Genomic DNA, 12,107 nt, shown 5'->3' on the forward strand with positions numbered 1-12,107 from the left:
CCGAATCTCTGGCTGATGACACCCTTCTGCCTACAGACAAGAATAATTTGTTAATTATAGACGATGTAATGAACGATGCCGCCAACAATTTAGAAGTACAAAATGTGTTCACAAAGTATGTGCATCATAGGAATTTGAGTTGTATATATCTGGTTCAGAATTTGTTTATTCAAGGAAAATCCAGAAGAACTATTTCCTTGAACACTAACTACCTAATATTGTTTAACAATCCTAGAGATAAATATCAAATCATGCTTTTAGGTAGACAAATGTTTCCTGGTAATACTAAATATTTTAGGGAAGCGTTTAATGATGCCACACCCACAACATATGGGTATATTTTAATAGACTATAAAGCCAAGACCCCAGATTATTTAAAACTCAGAACAAATTTGCTGTCATACCGTCTGGTTGTTTATATCCCAAAACAAAAAACAGTGAAGAGGTGAAAGGATGTCATCACGCATGCGGAGGAATCTGTCTCTGTTGGAGTTGATATAAAAGTCTCCACCGGCTCTATGCAGAGTTATTATTAGCAATGCTGGCTTGGATTTCATCAATGCATTGTGTGAGATAGCCTTTAACGTATTGCAAGGTAACATTCTGCTGACCAATCAGCAGTACAAACGGCTAAAAAAGAAAACATCTCTAATCAGACTGATTGCTGATAAAAACTTTGGTTGATTGTCTTTCTCTTTTTCAATCTGGAGGGTTTTTACTACCCTTATTAGGGGCTGCAATCCCTTTTATAACCAGTCTGATAGCAAACAGGTGACAATGGAGCATGTGCAAAAGATGTTTTTGGTGCCTCAACATCAGCTGGACTTATTGAAGCAACCGCAACAGCACACAGGCAACATCAGACAGCAGGCTCAGAATGACTTGGACAAGGAGATGCTTCATGTGTTACATGAATCAGACATAGATGTGTATGAGAAAGCTAAAAAATAATATGGCGATATTCTCCAAAGATACCTAACAGTTGTGAGACAAGGGGCCCGTGAAAAGAGTGTTTTGTCTTTATCACTACCGGAACAGTTTAACACAGATGTGCAAGTCCCACCTGCGGTCACCCCTCCTGTTTATGGTGATGTTGGGGTGAAGGATTTTATTGCAGAGAGTGTTTTGACACACATACCAAAAAGGAGTAGGCGGAATGCAGAACTCATTCTGTCAGCTCTGAACCATTCGCCGGACTTAATTTCTTACAATGACAAAGGCGAAATTGTTGTTGATAAACGCACCATCCCGGGTTCGCACATTTATGACCTGATTAAAGCTGTCACAACCACACACAGATCTATAGGCTGGACAGAGTTTTTAAAGGCTGTTTCAGATTTAAACATACCGTTATCAGCGTACATAAGACCATTGCCTTGTATAAAGAAGGTCACACACTGATTGACCCTTGTCAGTCCCACTGCGTGATAGTACATTTAAAGAAAAAATAAAGAATAAAAAATAAATTAAAGGGTGGTCCTGTTGAGTGGTTGGATTTTTGAATTCAGACTATATCTTATCACAGCTGTAATGTTGTTTATTTTTCTGCCAAAAATATTGACTGTTGTTTTTCTGCTGTAATTTGTTTTCACTAACTGCTGCGGTTAGATTGTTTTCTTTTATTATAGTTAATGTTTTTTCTTTTATCAATGTTAAATATATTTTTTGTTATTATTAATGTATTTTTGATTTCTTTATTACACTTGAAGCATGTATGATGTGACTGTATAATATATGCAACAATTTTTGATAATAAATACCATTGACTCGATTAAATCATGCTCTCATATTGTCTTTTATTATAGCCACTAGTACATATCAGTATCCACGTTGCACACACACATAATCGCTGCATACTGCCACAGGTTCTATGTTGTTGACAAAGCGACACACCAAGCCAGTGTTCCCCGGGCATTGTAGAAGAGTGAGTGTTTACAATAGCCATAGCCGGGAGTCCTTGAAGCTGTGCAATGGGTAGCTGATTGCATGGCTAACACACCTAGAAAATGTGTTTTTATTGATAATCCTGCCCATCACGGCTGATAGTTGTATAGTTTTTATAGTGTTCATGACAGTGTTTGTTGTCTCAATAGTAATCCAAGAGCACCTGTCTCATGTTAGCTATTTCAATGACTGAATCAAATACGGAATAGCACAAGATGTTCATTGTGCGGGGTAGTGGGTTTCTGAAATGGGTTTCAAGCCTCGCGTTCCCATTTTTAATTAACGATACATTGCCTGAATGTCCTTTGTCAGCTTCCAGATTGAAACAGAATAAAGTTTACCCGCTACCAAAGTCGTCACCAGTTATGGCAAGTAGTCTGTCCTTTAAATGTCTTCCAGCGGTTTGTATCAGCTGATAGAATTCTCTGGTATACTGTTTACTCTGGAAATTTGGCTGGAACGGTTTAGCAGGATAAGCCTGACCATCAGCATATAAAGAAATTAATTCTATATCACAGTTTTTGAAATTAAATGGATTACAGGTGAGGCTGCCTGTGTAAGCTTCGTTATCAATGAAGGCAATGATGACAAATTTAGGTATAAATAAATTGTCAGTAGTTATCATTCTTGCCCCAGCAGGTATGGAAAAAGTCTTTAAAGATACTCTGTCTATAGTGTATTTTGCATTTGCATGATGCAATGCCTTGCTGTGCGCAAGTGTGACGCTTGGTGAGACGCTTATGATGACAAATTTAAGTATAAATATGCCTTGCTGGTATAAATGACACGCTTACTTTTTTGACAAACAGACTGGCTGAGACAATTTTAACTCTGTACGCATTGTCATCCGCTGTCATGAGAGCAAATTCGTCTTTATAGCGCACAAATTTCAGTGACAGATCTATTCCATTAAGTAATAGTTTTTTCTTGAAAAAACAGGTCTGCATGTACAGGCGCTATCAATTCAACAATGCTGCTATTCGCTGTATATCTGCCTCTGGTCACAATGCCTTGGTTGTCCCCTTCTATGGATGTGTCATTCATGTGTGATGATGTATCCTTACAGAATAACCCGGTGCTGAACTGTGTGTCTAAAGTGTCCTTATTATAATTGATAAGATATTCTATCACACCTCTGTATGGATACGTGTTGGATGATTGGCTAATGAGTCTATCTCCCAAATTAACATCGACTTGTTAGAACATCCAAGATAATTAACAAATCCTACATTTGCATCCCTAGTCAAGTTTGTGCCATCGGCGTTTGTGATTCTCACACGCGTGTAGATATATGTGTCGTTTAGATCCAGGTAATCTTCTCCAGACGATGAGATGTAAAACTCGATCGGGCCTCCGTCAGTGATTGCCAACACTGGAAGTATTTCAATAAACGTGCTTTTCTCAATGCTAGTCTGTGTGTAGGGAATGGTAAACCGGTCCAGCTCTGTTTTTACACATTCTCCAGATTGACTGTGTAACAGTGCCATTTAGAAAATGTCAAACGCTGTAGTTTTTGAACGACTGGCTCTGGGTTTTTTTTCACTCCGCGCGATGGTTTTGCTGGGTCTCCTGGCGGGTTTTGTGGTTTTACACTTGTTAGACATAGTGTCCTGTGGGTGGGGTCTTTGAAGTATTGGGCGTATACACATACACTCCGTTACCATCCTGCTTAGTGGTTGCGGGTTTGGTTATGTTGGATACGACATCAGACACTATGCCTGATGCGGCAGCTTTTAGGTGGGGTTTGACTATACTGACTCCTTTTCTAAACAGCGGTACTGCAAATCTAAACAAGCTGCGGAACAAGCCTCCCAGTCCAGCCCCATACTGCATGCTGGTGCTGATATACCCTCCAAGCTCTCCCCCAGCCTGATTCAGATAATACCGTACATATTTTGCTTCACCTGTGTTGTAAACAACCATCCTTTATTTTTTTTTTAAATGCTGTCTTATCGGACAGAAGTGTAGCTTGACAAGCACCTTACCGTATAAAAAGGGTATGTGTTGATTCTGGTCGTCTTTCAAATCAATTTCTATGTCGTCAATTAATGTCTTTGACACGGGTGTGTAGTGTGGGCTGTCAAATTGTAAAATGGTTACGCGCCATCGTCGCGCATGGGCATCACCCACAAGTTGGTAATCAGTGATATCTGCATAAATAAACATGTTGTATTTTCTGCCATACAGTGGGGCAAAAAAGTATTTAGTCAGCCACCGATTGTGCAAGTTCCCCCACCTAAAATGATGACAGAGCTCAGTAATTTGCACCAGAGCTACACTTCAACTGTGAGAGACAGAATGTGAAAAAAAAATCCATGAATTCACATGGTAGGATTTGTAAAGAATTTATTCGTAAATCAGGGTGGAAAATAAGTATTTGGTCAATAACCAAAATACAACTCAATACTTTGTAACATAACCTTTGTTGGCAATAACAGAGGTCAAATGTTTACTATAGGTCTTTACCAGGTTTGCACACACAGTAGCTGGTATTTTGGCCCATTCCTCCATGCAGATCTTCTCGAGAGCAGTGATGTTTTGGGGCTGTCGCCGAGCAACACGGACTTTCAACTCCCGCCACAGATTTTCTATGGGGTTGAGGTCTGGAGACTGGCTAGGCCACTCCAGGACTTTCAAATGCTTCTTATGGAGCCACTCCTTTGTTGCCCGGGCGGTGTGTTTTGGATCATTGTCATGTTGGAAGACCCAGCCTCGTTTCATCTTCAAAGTTCTCACTGATGGAAGGAGGTTTTGGCTCAAAATCTCACGATACATGGCCCCATTCATTCTGTCCTTAACACGGATCAGTCGTCCTGTCCCCTTGGCAGAAGAACAGCCCCATAGCATGATGTTTCCACCCCCATGCTTCACAGTAGGTATGGTGTTCTTGGGATGCAACTCAGTATTCTTCGTCCTCCAAACACGAGGAGTTGAGTTTATACCAAAAAGTTCTACTTTGGTTTCATCTGACCACATGACATTCTCCCAATCCTCTGCTGTATCATCCATGTGCTCTCTGGCAAACTTCAGACGGGCCTGGACATGCACTGGCTTCAGCAGCGGAACACGTCTGGCACTGCGGGATTTGATTCCCTGCCATTGTAGTGTGTTACTGATGGTGACCTTTGTTACTTTGGTCCCAGCTCTCTGCAGGTCATTCACCAGGTCCCCCGTGTGGTTCTGGGATCTTTGCTCACCGTTCTCATGATCATTTTGACCCCACGGGATGAGATCTTGCGTGGAGCCCCAGATCGTGGGAGATTATCAGTGGTCTTGTATGTCTTCCATTTTCTGATGATTGCTCCCACAGTTGATTTTTTCACACCAAGCTGCTTGCCTATTGTAGATTCACTCTTCCCAGTCTGGTGCAGGTCTACAATACTTTTCCTGGTGTCCTTCGAAAGCTCTTTGGTCTTGGCCATGGCAGAGTTTGGAGTCTGACTGTTTGAGGCTGTGGACAGGTGTCTTTTATACAGATGAGTTCAAACAGGTGCCATTCATACAGGTAACGAGTGGGGGACAGAAAAGCTTCTTACAGAAGACGTTACAGGTCTGTGAGAGCCAGAGATTTTCCATGTTTGAGGTGACCAAATACTTATTTTCCACCCTAATTTACGAATAAATTCTTTACAAATCCTACCATGTGAATTCATGGAATTTTTTTTTTCACATGCTGTCTCTCACAGTTGAAGTGTACCTCTGGTGCGAATTACTGACCTCTGTCATCATTTTAAGTGGGGGAACTTGCACAATCGGTGGCTGACTAAATACTTTTTTGCCCCACTGTATATGTCTGCAGGATGTGGGGCGTATGTGTTTTTATAATGAAGTACTTCTGTTTTGAATCCTAGGATTTCTGCCAGTCTCCCTCTAAATGTGAGAACACTGCCTTTAGGCCCCATAACACTGACATAGTTACTAACTGGGCTGTATTGTGTTTTAATGTCACTGCACTGTGCTGAATGAATGACTGCAGAGCTATGTCGTCTGGTTAATCACGCATCGATGATGTCTTTTTCTGAAATCCATGAATTAAAGCTTGCAGGCCATCCTAACCATTTTACTAGAGCCATCTTTTTCCGGGCCACTTTTTTTCTAGCCAATATGCTTTCAATATTTTGTTTTTATCAACAATCACGTGTTGTAATTCAGGCTCATAAAACGTACCTCTTTGTTGAGAAATGTTTGATGTTATCAGAATACTTTATTGATCCCGATAACTTCAAACATTTCTCAACAAGGAGGTCGCTTTATCGCTTCTTTAGCTGTTTAACGGTTGTATTATAAAACTCTTTACCTTCATCTGTTTCTAGTTTCATAGGGATCCTTCCCTCAGTAAGTATATCCTCAAAAGCGGCTGATGCAGCAGTCCCTGTCTTGTTTGTGAGGCATCTAACCCATGCATATTTTGAGAATACATCTATACATGTTAGCAGGTATCTAACATTATCAATATCTGCCATATATTCAGACATATCAACCAGATCGGCTTGAAACTGTTTGTCGATCCCATTGACCAATACTCTATTTCTGGGAAAGTGGATCCTAACTGGTTTATGGAGTGTGTAAGTGTCATCTCGTTCTAAATAATGTTTGACCTGAGATAACAAGGGTTTTACACCTGTTGCCTCACAGGATGCTTTACGTTAGTGATGGGTCGTTCGCGAACGAAATGGCTCTTAGAGCCGGGTCTTTGACGTGAACGACGCGAGCCGGCTCATCGCGAGGCGTGGGTTTTTTTTTCTTTTTTCTTTCTCTCACCCTCTCTCTCGCACTTTTTTTTCGCTTCACTCAGCATGCGAGCCTTGTGCTTTACGCTGGAAAGAGGGGGGTGGATGGTAGTTACACTCAGTAACACAGGAACAGAGCCAGAGGGAGAGACAAAGAAAGAGAGCCAGGGACAACAACGTCACATTAGAAAGGTATAGTAATCATCCACAACTATTTTCGGTTGCAGATGATAAAGGATTCAGAAAGTTTATTCATGCAGGTCCATATGACAGAGAATATGCATGTTCTTTTTGTTTTCATATTATAATTTATATTTAATTGTGTTGTGGTTTGCAGTGTTTTGTGTTGTTTCACTTTAAATTTGTAAAAGGAAAAAGCTGAAAATTGAAATAGTTAAAAGTTGAAATGTGAATAGTTGATTTTTGTATTATATGATTTATTTATTACATTTTATGTGGAGTGAATAAATAAAATTGTATTTACGGTGGCCCCTAGAGACAAAGCACATTCAAACTCCAAAGCACGTACAAAACACAACAGAAGTGCTCCAGGATGCTAGGGGCAGTGTTGAACTTTTGTTACCTAGTGGCTACACAAGCCAGCAAGTACCAACGACTGGATTTGGTGTGTGGTAGTAACAGGTAACTGAACTTTTTTTTTTTTAAAATTATTTGACTATATATGAATGCTTGTGTATAAATACACAAACAATACACACATGCTTTCATGCTTTGAATTGTGTAATTTAAGTGATCTAGGTAGCTCTGCTTTGGAAGTTCAGTTCATGCTAGAAATGTTTTTTGGAGTTTGTACGTGTTTTGTCTCAAGAGGCCACTGCATATATTTATATATAAACATAAATAAAACCACTTTTTTTTTTTTTTTTTACATTAGTAATTCCTTTTGTGCATAATTTTATATTATTGTTAATAATAAATTAATTAATGCAACAAAACAACCTGAAGAGCCGGTTCGGAGCCGAAAGAAATCCCATCACTACTATACATAGCTTATTTAAACTGGCCAAGCCTGCAGGATGGGCCGGACCATGATACATTTTAGACAAGGTGTTTTCCATGATGAATGCAAGACACAAATGACTAAGATGCTGGTGTTAACATGTCTTTTTATTTCATTCACACAGACAATGAATACTGAACAGCATACATTAAACCATGTGTCTCCCAGCCCTGTAGTTACCAATCATGCGAAGCATGGCTTTTTTAACACGACGGGCATAACGACTTGCTTCTAACAGTTGTGCAATATTGTCATTAATTGTGCATACTATATGTTGTGATGATCTCAGTTCGGTCATGGTGTGTTCTGCAAGCCTGCGGAATTGTGTTCCAGTCCCAGCGACTGTGTATGAGCGTACAAACAGGTGAATGGCTGGGATGAATCGGTCTGTCTGGAGCCTTATCATCACATTGTCATAGTAGGTGTCAAAGAAATACTCTGGCAATTCAAGCAAGCAGCTGTGTTGCACCTGACTGGGATGACCTGTTTGACATCCGTAGCATGTGTCCTGTAGAAAGTCATTTAGCACCAACATCAGTAGGTGGTGGGTTGCAAGCTTGATGTCGATTACCGTTTCCTCACACAGACCTGATCAAGTCTGAGAGGTCCCACGCATGCATGTCTCCCTCTCTAAAATGAAAACAATAAAAAGAGGTTATAATTTGTTGCGCGCACACACACACGCACACACACACACACACACACACACACACCCTACCATTTGGTTTATTTAGTTGTCAGACGGCCTTATGATTTTAGGTTTGCACAGGGTAGAAGGCAAGCCAGTCTTCGGACAAGTCGCAAAATCATCAAAAACCAGGCGTTTTCTAATACCCTCCTACGCAGTGTTGAGCCTATGTTGACGATGGTGTTGTCAATCTGGCTAAACAGACGCAGCATAGCTCTCCAGTCGCACCACTATATAAAAAAAATGTCCTTAAACCATATAGTGCTCTCTTCTATGCTTAGAGGGTAAGGATTTAACCTCCAGTTTTCAACCCCTCTGGCAGCAATAAGACTTTCCCTGTCATCACATACACTGAGAAAAATAAAGTCATCGGGCTGCGGTTGAAGCGATCAGCCTCAACCCTGTAAAGCTCAGGGCCTGTTGGACTGTTCCACTGGGAAACATACAGCATCTCTGGGAAGCCCACATTGTCCAAGCCCGCACAAACAACGGTGCGAAAGAGTTTCCAGTTTTTAGTAGACATGACTTGTGACTCCCCCCAAAACAGTCCCTCACCACAATCTACATGAAGTATAACTGCACCACTGGTATATTTAACGGTATACACATACTCATTACTGCCTCGATATTCTAACTTAAATTCAGCCCCATCTACGGCGTTTTCACAGCGTTGCTTTTTACGATGAGGGCCCCTCATATTCATATATTTATATATTTATATATTTATATATTTAAAATATTTTGTAACTTCTGTCAGTGCTGTGCTTTTTGGAAACCGAATTTCCCAGAGGAACCCACCCGAGGGATTAATAAAGTTTTATCTTATCTTACATGAGGTGGTTGTGGCATTAGTAGAAAATTTTAACAGACCTTTTTAACCTGTTAAATAGAAGTTTACTTCATTATACTTTCACCAATTCACTCAACCTGCAAATCTTAACTTCAGATACTAATAACAAACATACAAATGTAGAAAACTGATTTCCCTTTGACTTTATTGAACAGTTGAAATTTTCACATTACTGTTGCATTAAACACACTCTTACTTTGTATGTGTACTAAACCTCACTTTAATCAGCAATATGCTCAGGCTATGCAGGTATATTTCACTGCTGACCACAAAGTTGATGTTTCTGATTAGTGGACAACCTCAGTGAGTCCTTTTTAAAGCTCTTTTCTTGTAACAGCATTCATACACTTGTAATAGGACGAAGCATATGGAACAAGTTGTTTTAAATTCAGCCTATAAACACAGATGGCTGCTTTTGTTAACATTCAAATTTTATATGTGTTCACAATGAATTGGCTCTAGCATCCAGCTGTACCGAATGGAACATACACAAGCTATATCAACTTATAGAGATGCACACTGAAGCTGAAAATGCACAGCTTGTTCAGTTACAAAAACATAATGTAAAAGATCTGGGTTATCTGGGTCACTCTCTCAGATGTGACTGTCTTCAGTCTCTTTGTAACCTGTAAGAGAATAAAAAATTAAAAAGGGTAGAAACCATTATTTGTGATGCATATTATATACTACTATTCACTTCATAGAGCAGTTTCAATTTTTGTCATGATACATGTTCAGTCATCCAGTGAATAAATCCCAAAAGGCTAATTCTGGTCATGGTAATCATACCAAGGCCCTTTAGACTTTTATGAGTAATCCTCTTTTGTGTCAGGGGTTGCTGTGTGGATGTGGAGAAGAGGGACCCAAACGCAGGACTAGTGGTGAGGGTTAAGGGTGTTTATTGTAATTTACGAATGAAGACAGCAGGAGATGGCTGACTGAACTGAACACACGGCAATGACAACATCAATGAGAAGACTGTGAACAGAAGGAAACTAGAACACAATGCACAGAGACTGACAAAGGGCTGACATAATAAAACAGGACGTGTATATATGGAAACTAAAAGTAGAACATGACTAAACTGAAAACACGGGGTCAACGACACAGGAACCCTGACATTTTGTCTGCATCTGAGGCTGAATCGCAGGTGGTTCCTGTAATCAGCGATCTTACATGCTGTTTGTTCATACTGATGTGCCAAAGTGGGTTAAAATGGACAGAATCAACCTTTTGGCATGGACATTTCTGAGGTCAGGTGGTAATTGTTTCTGGTGGATCAAGCAAACAGTTTCATACTTATATCTTGGAGGCATTGTCTAATATACTGTAACGGACTGGTTTACAAGTTAGTTTTCCTGTTGTTTTGGCATTGGCTATGGTCTACAGTAGCCTGTGTTACTGGTATTAATAAACAGCCAGTAAACACAATACCAATCGTCTCTGTCTTCTGTCAGAGGGATGCTACAATACTGTAGTTTTGGATTTTTACAGCTTGTAAGACTGCAAATACAACTATGAGAGCTGCAGAACAACAAGAAATACAGAAAGCTGTCTAAACCTAAGGTCTTAGAAACAGCCAAGAAAAGACTCACACCCTTGGCTCACCATATAGATAGAAGCCGGGGGAATAAACTCTCTCTCTACTGAACCATCCAAGGTGTTCTCTTAGTGGCAGGGGAACAATATGAGAACAGAACCAACCCACCTGAGTCCAGTAACCATCACAGTGGAAGCTGTCCAAGAAAGAGTCATAGGCAGCACCATTCCAGGCTGTTACATTGACATGGCAGATGTTTCCAGTAATGCTAACTGTACTAGTGCAAACCCACATATGGTAGTGTTAGTGAGGGCCAGGGGTTGCACCCACGTTCTGAAACAATGTGGCGTTTAGAGGTGGATTTGGAGGTTCATCTTTATATAACAATGGCTGGGATGTTGACTTGCTTCAAATTGTGGGCAACTGGAAGCAAAATCTTTTAAAAATACTGGATTCTTGTTCAAAGGGAACACTCTCATACAGACAGCCCAGCAGTGTGAGATGCACTGGTCAATATTGTCTGGACGTTGACTGTGAATGAATGATGGTAACAGTACACCTATCTTTCTTGGCTGTCAAACGATTGGTGTCTTTGCTCCACCATTTGACAGCCAGAAGAGGCAGACCCAGACCAGAAGTCCACATTTTGAGAATCTCTATCTAATATATCTAAATGACGGTTTGAATAAAAAGAAGAAAAAAACGATATGAGAGAAGGAACATAAACCACCCACATGTTCATGTTAGCTTCTTAATACTGATACATTTAAAATATAATCCAGTCTAATTTAAATTTTTTTAAAAAGTTTTAGTTTTTTTAAACCAGCCATTCCAGTTTGCACACGACAAATTACTTAGCATCCCACCCCCACATTTACAAATAAAAATTATTTGTAAAAGAATTAAAAACCTATTTTAAAACATCTCATCTACCAACAGGGAAAGTATGACAGGGCCGTTAATATATTGGTCATTGTAGCAGACTGGCACTGAAATGATGGAAATGGAAGCGTTTTTTTAAGCACGGCAAACATCGCAAATTTACTCAGGCACATTTTGGATACCCTTTAAATTCACTTACATATTCTCATTTTCTGCTGCTACTTTAAAGAAATGCATCTCTGTAATGTCACTTTGTGTTCTGTTAACTCCCCTTGTCTACAGCATCAATGTGTCAAATATAAGCTTTTTCATTATGACCCAATCTGGTCTTTTGTGAGCCATTTCCTTTTTTTCATGTGAAAATCAATCATGATGTGGGGGTGGAAAATTGTGATGTAATAATTAAGAGTAACTAAAAGTAAATTAACAGTAACAGATTGTCAAATGTTTAC

General features: G+C 39.9%; 1 pseudogene; it reads right to left on the reverse strand.

Moving 5' to 3' along the window:
* Window positions 1-8,425: 8,425 nt before the first annotated feature.
* Window positions 8,426-9,080, reverse strand: LOC146713514 (uncharacterized; annotated as a pseudogene).
* Window positions 9,081-12,107: the final 3,027 nt, after the last annotated feature.

This window comes from Copadichromis virginalis, linkage group LG3, assembly GCF_057382275.1.
Source record: "Copadichromis virginalis isolate Kocher_CV1m ecotype Utaka linkage group LG3, C_Virginalis_male_GT1.1, whole genome shotgun sequence".
Taxonomy (NCBI): Eukaryota; Metazoa; Chordata; class Actinopteri; order Cichliformes; family Cichlidae; genus Copadichromis; species Copadichromis virginalis.